General features: G+C 45.4%; 1 protein-coding gene across 1 annotated transcript in view; it reads right to left on the bottom strand.

Moving 5' to 3' along the window:
* Window positions 1-18,518, bottom strand: part of LOC107123499 (partitioning defective 3 homolog) — a gene marked incomplete at its 3' end in the record, with an annotated part of 471,021 nt that overhangs the window by 451,911 nt on the left and 592 nt on the right. The gene's annotated exons all lie outside the window — the stretch shown is intronic.

Raw genomic sequence — 18,518 nt, 5'->3', positions numbered from 1 at the left:
GAAGAGGAGAGTTGGTATTTATTCCTCGCTTTTCTCTACCCAGGGGGCCGCGGTGGCTCAGAGGTTAAGATGCTGAGCTGCAGACCAGAAGGACTGTAGCTTGGCAGTTCGAGACCCTAGTGCTATGTGATGGAGTGAGCGCCCATCTCTGGCCCCAGCTCCTGCTAACCTAGCAGTTCGAAAGCAAGAAACTGGAAGTAGATAAATAGGTACCGCTTCAGTGGGAAGGTAACAGCATTCTGTGCACATCAGCATTTAGTCAGGCCGGCCACATGACCACAGAAACGTCTTCGGACAGTGCTGGCTCTTTGGCTTGGAAACGGAGATAAGCACTGCCTAGAGTCGGTTTCGACTAGCTTTCGAGCAAGGGAAACCTTTGCCTTTTTACTTTGTCTACCCAGGGAGTCTCAAAGCAACTTACAACCACCTTCCCTTCCTCTCCCCACAACAGTCACCTTATGAGGCAGGTGGGACTGAGAGAACTGTGTCTGGCCCAAGATCACCCAGCAGGCTTCATGTGGGGGAGTTGGGAATTAACACTTGGTTCTCCAGATTAAAGTTTGCCACTCTTAATTACTACACTATACTTGTCCTTTAGGGTGTGCCTGCCACCTAAGGCTAGACTAGTGGTTAACTCGTTAGTCATAGCAGAAAAAGGTTGGTCTGCAAAGAGCCAATTTGGTGTAGTGGTTAAGAGCATGGGCTCTAACCTGGGAGAACTGGGTTTGATTCCCCACTCCTCCACATGCAGCTGCTGGTGTGATCTTGGGTCAGACACAAGTTCTCTCTCTGTTGGTCTTACAAAGTGCCACTGGACTAAAACTTTGTTCTGCTGCTTTAGACCAACACGGCTACCCACCTGAATCAGACCCAGTTTGGTGTAGTGGCTAAGAGCGGTGGACTCTAATTTGGAGAACCGGGTTTGATTCCCCACTCCTCCACATGCAGCCAGCTAGGTGATCTTGGGTCAGACACAAGTTCTCTCAGAGCTGTTCTCTCAAGAGCAGTTTTCTCAGAGCTCTCTCAGCCCCACCTACCTCACAGGGTGTCTGCTGTGGGGAGAGGACGGGAAGGAGTGAAGGGTGGGGTATAAATCCCATCTCTTCTCTCTCTTCTATCAACAATGGCAACAGTCAGTCAGGTCACAAACTGTACTCCATCACTCTCACCCACTCTGCCTTATTTTATTCTATAAAGAACATATGAATTAGTCCTATAATGAGTTAAGACCATTGGTCTATCAAGATCAGAATGGTCTCTGCTCTAACTAGCAAATACTGTTGGTGACACTCATGTCATTTAAATCTCCCTCTGATTTCCAGCCTTTTATTTTTAGGGGGGCTGTTTGTTAAAATGATTTGTGGTTAAAAAAAAAAATGTATAAAGTGTTTCTTAAAGAGGAGAATGAGAATAAAGAGGGAAGGAAAACCAGGGGCAGACCCATAGCCAATGTTCCCTCTAAGCTGTGGAGTATTGTGAGCAAAAATTCTACTTTGTGAGCTATTGGTATTAAAGTTGTGAGCAGGTGATTTGGCTACTGCATACATTAGTTTGCTCTGGAGCCATCCCTCCTGAGCTAAGACAAAAATGTGTGAGCCAGAGGCTAAAAAACTGTGAGCTAGCTCACACTAACTCAGCTTAGAGGGAACACTGCCCATAGCTAGAGTGGAGCATTGCGGGGGGGCTGCCCCTTAATTATAAGCCCCACCCCACAAACAGCCATAACAGAAACCTTCTTTTTGAGGAGAGACCCCCACTGCCTGCTGCTGGCAGCGGCCAGGGTGAGAGTGCCACAGCTTGCCCTTCGGCTTCCCTCTCCCTCCCCCACTGTGGAATTAGGGGGTGCATCATGAGACCTGGGGGGGTGGAACAGTTCAGAAGCCATTTAAATGCCTTTTGAGTTCTCTTCCACAGGGCAAGAAAGCTTAGAATTAAATTAAAAATATTTTGCATGTTTCCCAAAGGCTCATGGGAATACTTTCGAAAGGTGGTATACAGTACGCCTGGGCTAGCTGAAAGGGAGATTGCTGGAGATGTATTGAAGGTGCCCTTCTAAGCTTTCTTGCCCTGTGAGGGCCTCCTGAGCTGGGCCTTCTGAGGGCCTTCTGAGCTGGTTTTTCCTAGGAACTGACAGGCTTGCTGCCTTGCCCCTTGAAAGGAAGGGCTAGAAACAAGCTCGGATCCTCCCCCCATTAAACAGGCATTCAGATTAATGTAATTAACTGTAATTTAACTGCCCCCTTAAAAATTTAAATGCCCCCGGCCAAAAACCTCCTGGCTTTGGGCCTGGGGGGGGCAGGAAGAAGAGAAAGGGAATCATAGCCCTACCCTAAGGACAGCCTAGGAAAGTCCCCTGATCCTCCGGTGGCCGAGGCTCCTAAAGCAGTCTCAGGACACCTTTCATTTGAATGAGGGCAGCCTGTACCAACCTCTGCCTTCCAATGGCCACGTCCACTTTCTGAAAAGCTCAGCAGACTCCTGAAGGAACACTGGCAGGTGCCATATTGGGGAACCCTATCATAGGCCATGTACAGACATTGTAAACTCCCCCCCCCCCGAAAAGGTTGCTAAAATGGTTCTCATGGGATCACTTTGAAGATGCAAGAGGACACAGGCCTCTATGTTTCAACATGCATGCACTGAAAATGTTCTGTTCATGATGGGCACAAACAAGTGAGGAGAGGAGAGCTTGGAGTCCACACAAAAATATTCAAATCAAAATTGGAGCCTTTGGGTTGTTGAAGCCTGAAAAACACTGAATTAAGCTGTGATTGTCAAGCAGAGTAGCTTAAATAGAAAACATCCATTGTCTGGAAAGTTAGGTTTGTCTGATTCTCAAAGTACAGGGACAATCTAAGACGTAAGAATGTTGACTTGTTTCCATCTACATATTTAGGTAGGCCAAAAATATGTTATTGTACCAAGATAGTATAGTGTATAGATCCAGGATACCTACTTTATCACTTTAACACCAAGACAATATGGTGGAAAACCATAATACCTCATAGCAGCAGGATGAACAGTTATCGTGGTATGACATTTCGACTCAAACTTCCAAGAAATGCTGTAAATGGAAGCATTTTGCAACCGTGTTCCATGATCACAGTATCTCACAATAATCTGATACAGGGACAATCTAAGACATAAGAATGTTGACTTGTTTCCATCTACTTATTTAGGTAGGCCAAAAATATGTTATTGTACCAACATGGTATAGTGTATAGATCCAGGATACCTACTTTATCACTTTAACACCAAGACAATATGGTAGAAAATCATATTGCCTCATAGCACCAGGATGAACAGTTATTGTGGTGTGAAATTTCGACTCAAACTTCCAAGAAATGCTATAAATGGAAGCATTTTGCAACCGTGTTCCATGATCACAGTATCTCACAGTAATCTGATATACAATATAAGAAATCTGTATATTGTACAAATTTCTGGAGAAGTTACTAGTTATTTTTATGCCACAGTTTCAAGGAAAACAGAATTACATTCTTCAACTGGAATCAAATTTAGGATTACACCTGGTGTACCATCTCCCCACTTCAGGGGGGAAATTAAATTACAGGTACATGCAATGTAAAGTACTACTCTTTTCTTTGTTAGAAGAACTGTTACTTCTCAATTAACTTTACTCAAACTTGTGTGGCCTTCTGCTTATCTTCCTTTTTCTCAGGAGTCCTCTAAACCAGTTGTCCTGAAATATCACTCTGCAAGCTTCTTTCCTTTCTTCCTCACCACCTGCTAAGTTTAAGGACTTGCTGTTAAATGCCTGTCTTCCTGCTCTCATTCTTTGCTTTCCAGAGAGAAAACAAAAGTAGGAAGAATGTGCCCCAAATATGTACCCCCTTTAGCAACCCTTCACTGCCACCCATCACACCTCCCAGCCCCCAAACCCCTACCTGTTCCTAAACGTACTGATTTGTCTCCCCACTACTGACTATTTATGGTTGTGAGATGGTGCTGCCCAGACACAGAGGACTTATGTCTTCAATACTTAGGTCCATGGGATAATTAAGCCCATGAATGCTGCAGGAACAAGGAAGTCGGCACCAGCTTGAAATTCCCTGACATCAGGGCTATTTTTGGGCAGGAACGCATAGGAACGGAGTTCCGGCTGGCTCCCAAGTTGGCCACGCCCAGCAGGAACTCATTAGCATAACAGGCCACACCCAACAGCAGGAACTCATTAGGATTGGCTACATCAGGGGTGTGTGGCCTAACATACAAAGGGTTCCTGCTACAAAAAGAGGTAAATAAGAAGCAAAAGGTGGGTGTGGCTGGATGACCACACTTCTGGTAATGTGGGGGTGTGGCCTAATATGCTAACATGTTTCTGATGTTGGGTGTGGCCTATTATGCTAATGGGTTTCTGCTGGGCTTTTTCTACAAAAAAAGCCCTGCCTGACATTATTACAGGAAAGGTATCAAGAGCCAGTGTGGCACAGTGGTTTGTGTGATATGTTAGGACTGGGAAGAACCAAGTTCAAATCCCTGTTCAGACATGCAGTCCACGGAGTGACCTCGGGCCTGTCCTCTCAAATCCACCCATTTAACCGATGGGGTGGATTTAGGAATAGAACAGAGAAGAGCATAAACACTGCTCTGCACTCCTTGGAAGAAGGACAGGCTGAGGGACAGTGGGTGAGTGACTCTTCATCCTCCGTCTTACCTACACATCACATTTTTACCCCACTCCTTCCTCAAGGAGTTCAGGGTGGTATACACAGTCCCACCTACCTCCCATGCTAAACTCACAACAACCCTATGAGGCAGGCTAGAAAGAAAGAGTGGCTGATGCAAGGTCTCGCCCAGTATAGCTGAGGTGCAAGAGGGTTTCTTTGTCCTCAGGCTCACACAGTATGAATCTTTCCAGATTTGGCTGCAGGAGAGAATCGGTAACTCCAGCCTTCAGCTTAGAAAGCGTTTGTGTCCTGGCCCGTCTCCTGATTCCAGACCTGGGGCCTCAGTCAAACAACACCATGCTAAAATCCATGCAGACACAAAGGCTGAGCAGTGGGTGGAAAGAGAACAACTGGAGCTTTACAGGGGGAAATCTCTGGCTCTCAGACAAGCTTACAGCTGTAGATTTCCCCCCCCCCCAATTGGCTAAGCAGCTTGCTGCAGGGTGGCTCAGCCTCTTCCTACCACATCTTTGGACCTTTCTGTTATGTACTGACCGCAATAACATGAATCGCTTAATTCATCTCCCATGTTAAGCTTCGAGCCGGCTAAAGGCTCCGACAGTGCTAACAAACCATTGGTCGTTTCGAAACAGCGACCAATCGCTGAAGAGCTATTCCCTGAGCGGGAAGGACAAGGATTCGCCTTTATCTATGCAATCTGATTGGTTGTTATGTAAATAGTAGGAGTGGCTATATTAGCCCGGTATGTTTAAAAGGAGCCCAGCTCCGATGTTTTACTGTTCTGGTTTCTGAATGCGTTTAGTGCTTGTTCGTATTAAAGCTGAATCACTTGCTGAAATCACTCTACGAGTCCTTTGTTAGCGCAATCTAACACTTTCCCTAACCACAGGTAAGGCACAGGTGTCCCCCAACCACCTTGATGCAAGCCCACCCCATGAGAGGCCCCAACCAGCTGCTAATCTGCCCAGGAAGTAATGGAGAAGGAAATGGAGCCCACCACAGACGGTGAAAATCACCCCTGCTGGAATGAATTTCCTCAGACTCTTCAAATAGTAGACATTCTTCATTCTAAGCCAACTTGGAAAACAAAACTGAATCAACAGCTGAAGAAGAGTTGGTTTTTATATACCCTGCTTTTCTCTAAGGAGTCTCAAAGTGGCTTACAATCACCTTCCCTTCCTCTCCACACAAATCCCCTTGTGAGGTAGGTGGGGCTGAGAGAGTTCTGAGAGAACTGTGACTGGTCCAAGGTCACCCACCAGGCTTCATGCGGAAGAGGAGTATGGAATCAAACCTGCTTCGCCAGATTAGAGTCTGCCATTCTTAACCACCACACCACGCATGCTGCCTCTTCAAAGACCCGCTTGAGGCAGCTCACAACACAGAAGAAAATCATTTAATGTAAAATAATTAAAATTAACCACCATTAAAACCAGCCACTAAAAGAGGCATAAAATCACCAATGCCTCCACGACTGCTTAAATGATCCTCAAAACAGTCCTCAGGTTGGAAGCGACATTGATGATGTTGGGGGTATTGAGTGTTGTATTCTAAGTACAGGTCAGTGAAACCTCTGAATGCAACAGCAATGGAATTAGCAAAGTATCTTAAGAAGTCACAGTGAACTAGAAACCCTCAGGTCCCCGACAGGTAGCTTGAACATCCCTCTAGAAGACCCAGAAAAAGCCACAAAGGCTTCTCTTTTTTAAAAAGATTCTATTTCGTAAGATTTTTCTCTGTGCTGCTTTGCTGACATGTTTTTTTTTTTTTCGTGCAGCTCTTTTCCCATCCATATTGGGTTTCTAGAAACCTGGTAATATGCTTGGGGGGGGGGAGTAGCTTGGGACATTTTTTTCATTATTCAGACAAAACCCTACTTCTGTTCTCACCTCAGCCATGAAGTCACCAGGTGACTGCAGACTATCCCTTCAGTGCCCCAATAATACATGAATAATAATACTAAATAAGCTCACAGTGCTTGTTGAAGGCATCACTAAGTATATAAAATGTTTTAAACAGTTGTATGGACAGTTGTTACACTATGCAACAACGAAGTTTCGTTAGGAACATATCAACGCTGATTTATACATAGCTTAGTTCCTAGCCCTATATGTCTTTTTTCTAGCCCTCACATGACCCCTCATCAATGCTCCCTCTAAGCTGTGGAGTCTTGTGAGCAAAAGTTCTACTTTGTGAGCAACTGGCATTAAAGTTGGGAGCGAGAGACTTGGCAGCTGCATAAATTAGTTTGGTCTTGAGCCCTCCTTCCTGAGCTAAGACAAAAATGCGTGAGCCAGAAGCTAAAAAAACCTGTGAGCTAGCTCACACTAACTCAGCTTAGAAGGAACACTGCCCCTCATCCCCTGTTATTTGTTGGGAATGGGTCAGGAAGCTACCTGTGAAACTTATTTCTGTGAATCTAAGATGGATTTTCATTTTTTTTTCCTCTTCAAACACATAGCAAAGCAGGCCGCAAGAAATCTTTAACAGATCAGAAGTTTTGCTACCTGAACTGATGCAACTCCCTCCCACTGGTGTATGGTCACAGGTATGAACCCACATTAGCAACCTAAGCCCGGTCCACATATACAGAAGCATGAGGTGGCAGAAAAGTCTGCCATCATTCAGGGTAGATTCCAGCTTTGGATGCTTCTTCACATAAAAAAATTCCAAGACCACCAAAATCTTGTACTGCTTGTTAAGTTGCCCCACCGACAGCCCGAAGGGACGAGTAGCCGGGAACGCCGCAGTCCAGGAGCAGTGCGCATCAACGGAGGGTCCATCTGCAGCCCGCTGATGGTCGCCGCTCGCCGGAATGCTGAGACTACGCCGGAGCCACCGAGAACGGAGAGAAGCCTGTCGTCCGGGTGCTGTTAGGCAACCCCTCCCTGCACAATTGTCGCCCTAGGTAGGATCTGACTACAAAATGTAGGCTGCCTGTAAACCGCTCTGAGACCCAGTAGGGGTCATGAGCGGTATAGAAGTCACAAGTAAATAAATAAATAAAAATAATAAGTTAGCTTTCTGTTTGCACAGAGATTTTAATGACTGCTCCACCTTGCAACCTGAAGTGGTACGATGCATTTTCCCACCTTGTTCCTGCCTCATTCTCCTGCATGTGTGAACTAGGCCTAAGAACCTAGGACCGTTGCCAGAAACCCTTTTAACACAGAAAGTGGTAAGAGCCAAACCACAAATCCTAGAGCCACCGCAAATCTTTAACCTGTCATCACACCACAGGTTATGCAATGGTGTATTCAACAACAACAACAAAAACAGGTGTGGTGAAGCAGGTCGTAGCTTCATCATATATCTGATGCTTACTAGACCACCGCATTCTCAACTCATTAAAAGGACTGTGTAAATGAGTCATTATAGACAAAATGGCGAGAACATAATGCCTCCCTAGTTGTAAGTCAAGTTCGACAACCTTTGGCACAAACCCTGTGTGTTCAGCCTAGAGAAAAGTCAGCATTTCCTGACAGGGTAAACCCCTGAGAGCCAGTTTGGTGTAGTGGTTAAGTGTGCGGACTCTAATCTGGGAGAACCGGGTTTGATTCCCCACTCCTCCACTTGCACCTGCTGATGTGACCTTGGGTCAGTCACAAGCTCTGGCACAGCTGTCCTTGAAAAAGAGCAGTTTGTGTCAGAGTTCTCTCAACCCCACCTACCTCACAGGGTGTCTGTTGTGGGGAGGGGAAGGGAAAGGAGTTTGTAAGCCGCTCTGAGACTCCAAGTGAAGGGCGGGGTATAAATCCAATCTCTTCTTCTCTTCTTCTTCTATCCTGAAGAAATAAATAAATGCAGCTCCTGCCAACCTAGCAGTTCGAAAGCAAGAAATTGCAAGTAGATAAATAGGTACCACTTCGGTGGGAAGGTAACAGCATTCCACGCACCTCGGCGTCTAATCATGCCGGCCACATGACCACGGAAACATCTTTGGACAGCGCTGGCTCTTCGGCTTGGAAACTGAGATGAGCACCGCATCCCTAGAGACGGATTCGACTGGCTTTCGAGCAAGGGAAACCTTTACCTTTACCTAAGAATTACGGAGTTGTTTTTTTAAAATGATACACTTATGAGTGCTTACTGAGCTACAGCTTTCTTGGCAAGAATTATCAGGAGCCAAAACACTCCAGGCTGCAGAATGTTGCTCCTACTGTTTAGGCAGGTACGACTCCAGAGCTGCTTGTTTCCCACAGAACCAAAAACCAGTTACGCAAGAAACAGAACCTTGCGCTAAATCAACAAGGCTGGAATTCACATGCTTTATGCTGAGAAGAAGAATATAGAAAATCGGTGACAAATGTGCCAACACACAAAGCCGCCCACAACCGAGGGGGGGAGGGGTGAGCCTCTGCTTCCACAAGCAAAAGCAACTTCAGGTGACTTAACAAGGTACTCCCCGTTGAGCAGCTGTCAGGAGGACAGAAAACAAAAGGGAGAGTCCACCCGCCTGGATTCACTTTAGCCCTTACCACAAAAGCAACACCTTATACGGACAGACAGAGAGAACTAGTCCTGCCCTGGAAGGGACAAGCAAGGTGAACGTAACCATGTCTGCCAAACCAATCTCCTGCGACCAGTGTGACCCGCAGAAAGAACTGGGAGAATCCCACACCCTGTGCCAAGAACACAAGAGGATCTCCATTGGGCTAAAACAGCTGAAATAAGCCCATAGGTTTCATTGAAACAATGCCAAACTGCCGCTTGGGAGGAGCCTGTTGCACACTTATTCTGCCGCTTGCGTTTACAGCTGTGAACCAAGTCAAATCAGTTGTGCTTCTCTTTTGCACACTCTGATCCCTTCGAATTTGAAGGGTTTTTTTTTAACCAAAGGGCTGAATGTATAGCTGTACAATGTTGATAATGCTGGCTTTTAATCTGAGTCCAATGTGAAAATACTTAATTCTAAATTTTATATGACATGATCTCAGTTTTTGAATTTATTTTTGGCACATTCTTTCCCACACAGAATTGTGATGAGCCCCACCGACATCCCCCCCCCCAGCCATGAAGCAGCTACAGTTCAGTTGACTGCTTCCCAACACCAAGGGCATGCATGCCTCCACTGGTCGTACAGTCCATATCTAGTGGGCTTAAAGTCAATCTTTGACATCAGGACCCCCAAGCAGAAAAAAACACACCTGCTTCCCCATCCCACAGAAAAAACATTCTGATTGTGAACCTTAAAGGCGGAGTTGTGCAAAGTCACCAAAAACCAAGTGTGTTGCTTGGACATTGTGCAGTTCAGGGTTTTCAAGCTCTATTCCAGAGAGCCATGGAGTTTCTTGGAAGCTTGTCAGGAAAAGTTTCTCAATGAAAAGATGAGACAGGCACAGTTCTCAGAAACTCAGCTTGACCACCAATCCCTCCCTGCCATGTGTACAAAACACTGGATGTGTTCCACAGCACACTCTCAGCTGGCACAAGGCCAACAGTGAGAACTAAGAGACCAGGGCCTTGGACAAAGTGACTGTGTACTCAAGAGCATAGTTCATTGCCTTCCGCAGCATGCAAGTTTCTCAGTATTCTGATGCAGACTGTATCCCCCTGGAGATAATGGAATTTTGAGGGAGGAAAAACCCTTACCATGAAGCAGAATATATACTACATAATTCTAACCAAGGCCAGCAGAAAGCGGAACTGATAATGCACAGCTTCTGCTGCAATGCTAGCTGTTGGTCCATTGGCTTTATTGTTACAAAAGCATCACCGTTCACCTATGGAGCCCAGTGGCCTCTAATGAAAATGAAACTTTACTCCCAAGTATTTCAGCAAGGAACTTCTGCACACAAGATTCTCAACGCAAATACATTTCCAGAGATAAATAAGCATGACAGTTCAACGTGGGCCACTTTGGAAAAACTGCTAACCAACGTTAGGGTACATTATCAAATGTTTTCAGAGAACGGCTGGGGCATGATGTCCTCTCAAGAGCATTTTAAAGCATAAAAATCGTAACAAGTGCATGCTGACAAGTCATAATGGATTCATGGACCGTGAGGTTTTCAAGGCAAGAGGTGGTTTGTCATTGCATTCCTCTGCACAGCAACCTCAGTCTTCCTTGGGGGTCTCCCATCTAAGTACTAACCACGGTCAACCCCTGCATAGCTTCCAAGCACTGACAGGATCAAGGTAGGCCGGACTATCAGGCTGCCCACCATTCAAACTGACAGAATAAAATGTTCTATGGAAGGAGGACAGCATGAAATCTCTATTTCTCATTAAGTTTAGTGCTCAGTGAAATTGCTGTTTTTTAAGGACCCATTTGAATATCAGCATTTAAGAAGAGGAACACCATGACTATTCCTTGCAAATATTCCATTACCAGTCACAGACACTGCAGCCCTCAGAACACAGCTTTGCCCATGTGCTTTATTTAACTGTAATTCACTTTTGGTTTGTGAGTGCTCATTTTTGCAGATAATATATAAATTACTTGCAGTTCCAAGTAGGCCAATGAGAAATTGGATGCGAGTGGTCAGAAAGCTGTGGAATGTGTTTTGGCAAACATTTGGAATGCATCTAAACCAGCATGGACAGCCAACAACATCCCATCCCTACTCTAATATCATGAGAGTCACTGACACACTTCCCATGGTAGGAACCAGGAGGCCAGTGTCCTCAGACAGGGTCACCCCTAAGATTTTCAGCTGCAAAGGAAGCTAGCAGGAACAGAACACTGCAAAAGGGAGGGGGGGGGGAGAACCCTAACGGAGATCAATGTTAACTCAAGGTATGGGCATGTCTAAGTCTTTCTTGATAAAGGATATGGAGAAACAGAACCACTTTCTAGTTACTAACCCATTATGTGTTTGCCACTCTCTGAATAACTGTAATGTTTATTGTGGTTGCCATCAAGTCACAGCTGATTTATGGTGACTCCCCTAGGCTTTTCAAGGCAAAAGACGCCCAGAGGTGGTTTGCCATTGCCTACCTCCACATCGCAACCCTGGTATTCCTAGATGTTCTCTCCGCGAAATACTAGCCAGGACCAACTCTCCTTAGCTTCCAAGATCTGGCTAGCCTGGGCTATCCAGGCCAGGGCAACTGAAATGTACCAACTCTTAACATCTAATTAAAGTTTCACTCTGTTCGTAGTAATGCCCTAGGCCTCCTAACAGGCAATGCCTGACTTCATGGTGGCGAATGAGGCTGCAAAGCCATTAGCCTTAAGTCTGTAAGCATGTTGGCTCAGTTCTTAAAGTTAACTTTTTATACGTATCCCGAATGAGTGGTAAAATTCACTCAGACTACATTCAGACACTACAATAAGCCACGTGTTACAAAACCATTATTTGAGCAAGCCCCAATAAAGTTTCACTGTCCAAATGCCAACAGTCTGACCAATGCTGATGCCTGACCAGAATTTCTAACCAGGGTTTGTAGCTGGCTTACTAACCACAGTTTTTATTAACTGTAGTTTTGTTAAGAAGTCAAAGAAGTCAAGAAGTCTGAAGTCAAACAAATCCCAGGTCAACACTCGCCCATGCAGGCTCTCTAGCAAAACTACCACAACTTGTTGCACAGGTTGCTGTTTAAACAGATCAGAGTTTGCTGTGATAAGCAAAGATGGACTGGCACAAGTCACATGTATTTGTCCCCATGTACACAAGATGTGGCAACTGCAATCCAAAGCATTTGTTCACATTTAAATACCCAGTGCTTAAAAACATAGGCTTCCAAGTTAACTTTATTGATTTCAATAGGATTGGCTTCCAAGCATACTGAGGAGTAGAACTGAAGCTCTTCTACCAGTATTTTCCTTTGCACATATGAAACTTCACAGAGTATCCTGCACTGTAAGAGACTGGGAAATTTCTATTTAGTAAGGAAATTGGTCCACAACTAAAACCAATGCTGCATGGGGCGGTGGCAGTAGTGTAGTGGGGGGGGGGCAAAGGAGCAGTCGCCCCGAGTGCAAAATTCTTAGGGGTGCAAAATTTCAAAAGAAAAAAAAGAAAGTAGTAATAATAAATAAAAAATAGTGTGCCCTCCCCCTCACACAGAAAATCTCCCAATATTCAAACATTCTGCACAGTTTTTCAACATGACAGGGCAAATAAACATTGCCACATAGCATTTTACAGTATTTTTCTTGCTAATTACAGCCATACTGTCCTTAAATTAATCAAAACGTATCAGACATCTACAATGAGCCAAGAAAGACTGAGTAACTGTTAATTGAGAGATATCTCAATGTAGATTTCAATACTGTTATTGAAAAAATTGCACAAATTAAAACCAGGCAATTTTAAATCAATTTGAGGATACTAGCATTAAATTCATTTTATCTTAATTACAGCAGTATTTTCTTAAAATACACTACATGTGCTTGAGGGTAAGGGGCTCAATACTGGACTGGTGGAAGGGACTTAGGGGGTGATAACGGTCCACAGGTAAGAGGGTGCAATATTTGCCTTGCCCCAGGCGCTGGCAACCCACGCTATGCCACTGGGCGGGGGGAGACACCATTCAATCCCTCTATTATTAGACAATACAAAGACAAAGCAAAAAAGATGCATTTCGTCATACATGTTTTCTTAACACCAAGTTTTTGTCTCGAGTCACGTAATTAACTTTTCGTTTACTTAGTGTAATGGGTTCCATTCCAACAACAACAAAAGATGTCATTTGCATTATTCTTGGTTTAATTTTTGGACAAAGTTTCCTTTCAAGGCACCTGAAAATCCAGCTTTGCTTTTCCACTTGCAAAACATCCATCTGACGTCCTAGCACACTCTGGGCATGTCCAAAAAAGAAGGCAATAGTGGAAGAATCCCAGGCTCATGCCTACAAATTTAACCCCTCCTACCGAAGCTTACTTTTCTAGCCCTCCATTCATTTCATACATAAAAGACTGCTACTAGACTGCAAAGCAGTACTCTTCAATCTTTCCAGACCTGGGACCAACCATTAACCCTACAGCCCAATCTCCTTAGATCTCAGAACTTAAGCTGGGTCAGCCCTAGTTAGTATTTCAATGGGGGGCCACCAAGGAAGTGCAAGGTTACAACACAGAGGTTGACAACGGCAAACCGCCTCCCAACATCTCTTGCCTTGAAAACCCTCAGGGGATGCCATAAGTCAGCTGCAACTTGACAACCCTTTCCACCACCAGTCCTCTTGTGCAGTTTATTGTTTATCTTGATGGCACTTACCACCACCAGTAGCATAACCCAAGGCAGCAGCTCTCAAAGTTGCAAGCACATGACATAACGTGACAAGAAGAAGGGGTGCCAGAATTAAGACCTCACCAGTGTCAAGGGCAGGAGACCCAAGAAAGCTGGGTATCACGTGACGTACTGTCCCGAGGAGCAAGCAAGAGTTAGAGCCATGGAAGAATCCTCCCCCCCCACTCTGTGGCCTCCCCTCACCACCCTTCAGTTTCTTTCAGCTGACATGGAAATTGAAGAAGAAAGTGTGGAGCCTGGGCTCTCTAGACACATGCACCATCACTAACAGTCAGCAACAAATATGGCGGGCATACAGGGTGGGTGAGACTCTGCAGGTCACCTGTACGTACCAACCCATGGGTTGAAAAACACTGACTTAAAGATTTTAAATGTTTTTCTCCAGAAATATCAAAGATGCTTTGATTTATATGGCATCATCAGTGTATACATTGAAGCAGCAGAAATGATCTGCTCCCGCCCCTACAAGATTACAGTTTCCGTTTCAAACGCAGGGACATGGAAGAAGGTGAATACAAGAGGCACAGTTAACAATTCACTAAGGCCAAGACTGTTTAATAACGGTTATGTTTTGGCCAGGGGATGCTACACAAGGGTTAGAGTGTGGGTTTTAAGAAGGAATCTGAAGCCGGAGAGAGATGGTTCAATGAAGTTATTCAAAGAGGAAGTTCCAGGGGGACAAGAAAGATGGACTGGAGGTCTTTTATTTAAAAGCATGACAAAAATACATTTTCCTGATCGAGAACAGGATAATACTAATGAATGACTGTATTTTGACTAAAGTGCTTCCATAAGATGCCAAACTTTCATCATAAGGGTACAAAATGAACGCAGTGTTCAAAAGCTTATCTATCAGAAGATTACACAAAAAAATGCCCAGCAAGACATATACGCTATCACTATTTTAAATGCTCAAATACACCGCCAACTACTTGCTTCTTTTTTATTTTGAAAGCAAGGTACATGAGTAATTTCTCCCATTTCATTTCCAACTTATCTTCACTAGAAGATGGGGCAGGGGTCATAAAGCATCTAATATTCATACTCCGCTGCTTGTACTTTCCAATGGAAAGTAATATATCCTGCAAAATGTGTTGCAAAAAACATCATACATTCTCTCTTCTCACTGTATGCAGGGTTCAGGCTACAGTTCAAAATATGGTTTGCTGGGGAAGGGAAGGGTGATTCTGCAATCTTTCATTAAATATAATGTTTTTACTTACCAAGAAAGATCCTTAACTATTTTATCCACCCACACCAAACCCACACCAAATTCAGACATGCTAGGAAGCGCACATATATAACTCCAACTGCTCTGTACTGGAGGGCTATCTGAAAGCACTCCAACATTCAGTTCTCATGCCACAATTTCCAGGAATTGGTTTGAATTTCATATACTGGAGTACTACCAGTACCATAAACCTTGGCCAGTCTAGTAGTTTGTAAGTACAGCCACTATCAGACAGCTCTCTTGGGGGTAATGGCCAACAAGACTTGGAAATCTTTATTTCTTTGAATTGCTTCTACCTTCCATCACCATAATGCCATCACAGGTAGATGGAAGGAGGCTCCCTCAGACCATAGGAGAGCAATTAAGCCAAGGGTGTCAAACATACAGTCTGCGAGTTGGAACCAGCCCATACAGGGCTCTTTTCCAGCCCGTGAGCAACTGGTCATTATCTTTATTGCCGGATGACAGAGGCTGTGCATTAGGTCCCTGTACACTGTCCCAGTGCTAATGAGTAATAGGAAGTGGAAGTGAGAGGGTGGGCATCAAGGAGATACTGTAAGGAAATTCTGCAAGAGTGTTAATGTTCTAAGCATGTTTGTATTTTGAGTAAAAAATAATATTGGGTTTGCCTGTGTCCTTTATGAAGTTTGTATCTCCCATACCTGGCATTACATTTTACAGCACTCATGGCCCAGCCCAACAAAGTGACATTTATGTTGGATCCAGCCTTCATAACAAATGAGTTTGACACCTCTGAATTAAGTCAGAAAGGGAAATACATTTCCAAGCCCCAAAGTTCCATGAGAAAACACAGAGGGCAGAAAGAATAGTACTGAATGAGAAGCCATCACAGTCACTAAGTCTGGATGGCAAAAGCATGAAGACTCACACTGTGGTTCAAAGAGGTGTGGCCTTGTCCAGAATGCTGAACAAGCCAAGAACCACTGCTTTAAAAAGTCAAAGGTTTAGGCAACCAAGATTATTGGCTGACACAACACCACAGAGGTACCAACGTGCCCAGGAGTCACAGCCTGGCATCCTTCTCAGTCAGGCAAGTCAGCTAAGAAACAGGTCCATAAGATGCAAGATAACCACAGATCCTGTGCCTGCTACAGATGATGATGAAATATGCTGCTCCCAAGGTGCAGCAATGACTATGCCATGCCTTAGGCAGCTTTGTTTGTTTGCATTGTTTTCCAGTTCAGTTACCCTAGTCCTAAAGCCCTGGTACCCATAGCCCAGGCTGGCCTGATCTTCTTAGATCTTAGAAGCCAAGCAAGGTCAGCCCTGGTTAGTATTTGGATGAGAGACCACTAAGGAAGTGAAGGGTCACAGCACAGAGGCAGGATATGGCAAACCACCTCTGAACTTCTTTCTTCGAAAACCCACCACCAGACCTGTCACACTGTTTACTGGCTAACATTTGCTGTTTTGTCTGTCTTCTGTATTTTTGTAATCTGCCTTCAGGCTCAGCAAGAAAGGCTGGCTATAATAGAAACAGCATAAAATAAACCAAATAAAATGGGGATACTGGGACACCTTCGCTCACCTGCCCTGAAATGGACCTGTGCAGGTGAGTGTTCCCCTGCCTTTGCCACAGCACAACTATCTCCAGCCTGTTCTCCCTGGGCAGCCTCTACCAGCTCCCCCACTGTGACTCACAACCCTTTGGTCCGGCCCTCTTTTCCACAAGGGATTTTCCTGCACGTCATTTTGTTGGGTGGGGGAGTCAAGCTGGAAAGAAAAATCACTCCTGAAAAGCACGCTTGCCTCACTTTCTAAGGCCCTATTTTTGGGTTTGACAAGTCCCTTCCTATTTCCCAAGTAAAAGCCTTTTCAAAATCAGTGCTGTTGCCTGCATCCACGGCATTTGTCTTTCGAATGCAGCACTTGAAACCAAAGTAGGAAGTGGGGAGAATTAACACAGGAAAATTAGGCACCATGATTAGGGAAGCTCTCTCACTTCCAAACCCACTACTACCTATATCTAGACAAGTAATGCAAGCCACTGACTGATGCTAAAGAACATCAAGGTTTGAGGGGTTTTGTTCAGACAAAGGAATTTTAAGTGGTTAAGACACTGAACTGCAGGCTGTGGAAGGTCAGTAGTTCAGTAGTTCAGCAGTTCAAGACCCGAGTGTGCCGCATGACGGAGTGAGCTCCCGTCTCTAGTTCCAGCTCCTGCCAACCTAGCAGTTCGAAAGCAAGAAATTGCAAGTAGATAAATAGGGACCACTTCAGTGGGAAGGTAACAGCGTTCCGGGCGCCTTGGTGTTTAGTCATGCCGGCCACATGACCACGGAAAGGTCTTCGGACAGCGCTGGCTCTTCGGCTTTGAAACGGAGATGAGCACCGCAAACCTAGAGTCGGATCATACTGGCTTTTGAGCAAGGGAACCTTTACCTTTTTAATTCACAAACTCTCCCATGGAAGAGGAGGTATTTAACATATCTAAAGAAACGTCCACATATTTTCCAAAGATCATCAGAAACAAGGTTTGCTTCCCTTTGAAAACCTGAAAAAATCCATTCTCTGTAAGACGAATGCAGGTTTTAGGAACAGGACCCACTTCAGTTGCAGCCAATTCACCACTCGCTGATGTTTCAAAAGGCAGCTGGGCAAAGGGGAGATTGCAGCCACTGTGGTGCCTTAGAGCATCAGTCGGCCTTCTCCCTCCCCCACCCCCCCAATTATGGGGGAAAGTGCAGGGTGTACTTTGACAGCAATTCCACAACACTTACAAAAGGTTATCCTAGTTACTTTGCAAGATGTGGCCTCTTCAATAATAATGGCCATGCAAATTTGATTAAAAAAATAAAAATAAACTAGACCTGCTTTAAAAAATAAAAAGCACCACCCATGGTTTCTGCAGCCACAAAGAGACGACGAAGGGGCAACGCCAAAGACCTTTTCAAACACACCCGAGAACTCCGTTCCCGCATGCAAACTCCATGATTTCTTGTTGAGGTGGTTTTTCGCTTCCCCCGCCCCCCACTTGGGCCTGGACTAACTGGGAAGCCTGGGGCTGGATTTCAAGCCTCAGCTGCAACCACAGCCCAGGGAAACCGAGGAAGGGGGGGGACTCGCGGAGAAGCTGAAGGGAAAGGCTCCCCCTTCCTCTCCCGTTTTCGCAAACAGCCACAGGCTTTCCGCGGCCGTCCCTCGCCGTTGCACAGCAACGCAACAATGACGAGCGACAACTCCGTGCAACAATTGCAACTCCAGGAGCGCCCTCCGAACAGCCCGGCGGCCGCGCTTCGCAACGCCGCTGGACACACAATGACTGGGAGCCCCGCAGGCAGGCAGGGAGGCAGGGAGGAAGGGAGAGGCACGGCTGGCGAGAAAGACCCGAGGCGACCAGGCGCGGGCAGGAGGGGAGCCGCGACGGCCCCTCCCGGCCTCCAAGGCCAGCCACAAAAGAGTTCGGATTAACCCCCC

Source organism: Gekko japonicus, unplaced genomic scaffold, assembly GCF_001447785.1.
Source record: "Gekko japonicus isolate JY-2015 unplaced genomic scaffold, Gekko_japonicus_V1.1 scaffold230, whole genome shotgun sequence".
In the NCBI taxonomy this organism is placed as follows: domain Eukaryota; kingdom Metazoa; phylum Chordata; class Lepidosauria; order Squamata; family Gekkonidae; genus Gekko; species Gekko japonicus.
The sequence above is the reverse complement of the archived record's forward strand: the minus strand, read 5'-3'. Positions and strand labels throughout refer to the sequence as shown.